The sequence below is a fragment of the Sinohyriopsis cumingii genome, unplaced genomic scaffold (genome assembly GCF_028554795.1).
Source record: "Sinohyriopsis cumingii isolate HCF-2022 unplaced genomic scaffold, ASM2855479v2 utg000695l, whole genome shotgun sequence".
NCBI lineage: Eukaryota > Metazoa > Mollusca > Bivalvia > Unionida > Unionidae > Sinohyriopsis > Sinohyriopsis cumingii.
Window position 1 is genome coordinate 3,451,033 of NW_028315924.1, and position 3,122 is coordinate 3,454,154.

A 3,122-nucleotide genomic window follows, 5' to 3' on the forward strand; every position below is an offset into this window, starting at 1 on the left:
TTTGTGTCATCTAAAACTGGAAGAATTAGATAACAGGCAAATAAAGGTATTGTTTGTACGAGAGCCATCCTAAGCCATGCAACCATGTCCAGAGGGAAGGCAATTAACAGAAGACATTAGAGTAGAACCTTGCAAAGCATTTACATGAAAATTATAAAAATCCAATCAAAACAAATACCAAATAATCAGGGAAGCAGAACCACAAACCATAAGAAGAGACATCAGCAACAAATGTAAAGAAAAATAACCACCCTCATCTTATGCAGTAAACCAGAAAGTAAACTGGCAGCTGAAATTTACTATGAAGTTGCTGTTGATTATTATAATGATGATGAAAACCACAATAAAGAAAATAGCAATTATGTTGATGATAAAGACCTCTGCTCCATTTATCACAAATGTTCACCTACATAATTAAGAAAATGTACATATATAATTAGTGTAAAACGGGCATTTTTAATCAATGTGTCATCACTTGAAACATTTACAGTTTTGCTCTGCTATGAAAATTGTACTTGAACTGTGACTTTCTATGCCCTCAGTGTTTTGATTCAAATCAGAGCTATTAATGTTGACAAACGAGAAAAAAAAAATCAATGATAGTTCTAATGTTAATAACATATTTCAAAGCTATGCCTTTTTAAAAATAAATAACTTTAAAGATTTCAATTCCATGTGCTTTACTTATTTTAATCATTACATTTAAAATTGCGTCACCTCCATCAATAACAATATTTGATCTACTTTTATATCAAAGCATTGAATTGTTTGCCTGAAATACCTTAGCTATTTCGTGCGGATGAGTTTTATATGCATTACTACAGTAAACAGTCCACAAAATCCCCCGCTTTATTAATAGCAAACCAATCAAATCTCACCACTCCCTCTCGCTATAACATATCCTGCCGAACGGCATTATAGTCAATCACCGTCAGTGGTTTCGACAGCAAGTGAAGTCCCGTTTTAGAATATTATCAATTTAAGTTTAGCGTATCTAGGTAGTCATCACAAAGATAATAACTAAAGAACATGTAAATTTACCATATCGAGTGAAGTTAAATAACTTGGAGATTGTTGCTGAGAAAATTCTCTTTCATTAGATATATTATTTACTAGATTTCGGCTTTTATACCAATTGATGGGCTTCATTTGATTGATCGTGGTTTGGATACAGCCATAGTTGTTGTTTGTATTGCAGAGTTATAAACTCCACCTTTTCCTCTGAGCACCCTAGTTCAAGTAGGGCTATTTCAAGAGCAATAATTTTTCAAGAAGCTGTCAATATTATCTCGGACCACTGCAAGAACACAAGTTTTATTTCTTCGGTTTTATCTTGATAGTTTAATTCTATCATTTCTTTAAATCTACTGTGTATTTAAAGCCCAGCAGTTTGAAAACACCTGATTCCCAATTTAATGAATTTTCTTAACAAAACCGATCTCCTATATTTATTCCCCCCCCCCCAACAAAACATCTCTATAGTCATTTCACTATTACTGCAAAAGACTTCATTGTATCTAAGATATCTATCTGTGATGTTTCAGTAGCGTCTAAAATAACAGAGGCATCATGGGCATATCGAAATTAAGCATGTGAGCAGCAGGGAGGGCGAGCAGACCTTGACATTTCGACGGACCAAAAACAGCTCCATAAAAACACCATCAGGAGAAAGATTTTATTTACCGAATAGATTCTTCCTGTGATAGTTACATCGTTATTGATCCGCAAATCATTTATCAACACCTGCTCGAAGATCCTGCTACGTATTAATCATGTTCATGATTTTTTTTTTGTTGTTTTTATTGGTTATTCTCGTCGACAGACCATACTGTGACGCCCTCCCTGCTGCCGTCGTCTTTAAATGAATTTTACAGGATTATTCTGTCAGAAGATTCTATCTAGTCCGACTCGATATCGAGTTCTAGGATCACATAAATTCACAGTGACGAACCCATACGGTGTAGATTGAGCTCGTCCAAAGAAACTTCTGAATTTGTTTATATCCATGTCGCCGCTACACCAAGTCTGATGAATATTTCTCAGCGTATGTGTATCAACACCGTTGAAAATCGCCAGCATGTTGCAATTATCTCTGATCACTTTAGGAATTTGAGTATACCTCTGAGTCACATAAACAACATCGGTGTTCTTATGCCGTCCACGAGAGAAAATTCTAGCGGGATTTGATTGCTTATCCAGCATGACATCATCGTAAACGACAAGGTTATTTATCGAACCATCCAGAACATCTATTGACGGTGCTTCTTCGATATCAGTAATAAAATCAATTATATTCTCGCCGCTATTCAACAACGCTGCGTTTTCATTAAATTCCTTGAGTACCTGATAGCATCGTTGATCATCCACAGATGGTGCAACTAAATATAATTTGTCCCATTTTAACCATCTCATAATCAGATTCAACAATAGCTGCGTTTTCCCCGATCCTGATGGTCCTATGATAATCATTCTGATCGAATTAGGTAACGCAGCGTGATGTTTCACAGGGGTAGACTTCTTTGTAGCTGAAAAATCAATTACATTCATGATATAGTTATACTATGGATCTATATTGTGTGCGATGTAGAACACGAACTCCAACCGTGGATGTAGTTTCTGTCGTCACAAAGAATAATAGATCAGCCGTTACCGGTAGATGTGAGATATGTAACACAAAGAAATTTAGATTCACTTCATCCGGTGAAAAACCAATCAAGATGAAAATGAAAATGACAAAAAAAATGAAGAAGAATCGGAGGTGACATCGCGTCAGGATTATCATCGCTATCCGGATTCTTCTGGTCCAAGTATCCCGGAGAGAAACATTTACCCGGATACAGTTACTGCGGACCGGGAACGCGACTCGATCTCAGACTAAATGATCAAGATCAACCTAATCCTGGCGAGGATCCTGTAAATGCAATTGATCGGGCGTGTTATATTCACGATCTCGCATATCGAAGTAAGGATCTGCAACAGAGACATCAAGGAAAGATTAGCTAGCTGGGCGATAAAGGCCGAGATGAAAAGTAAATTAATGCTAGGTGCTGGTTAGTATTATATGGAAGAGATTTACTATTCTCTTGTTGGATTTTGGCGAGGTAAATCAGCGATTAAGAAAC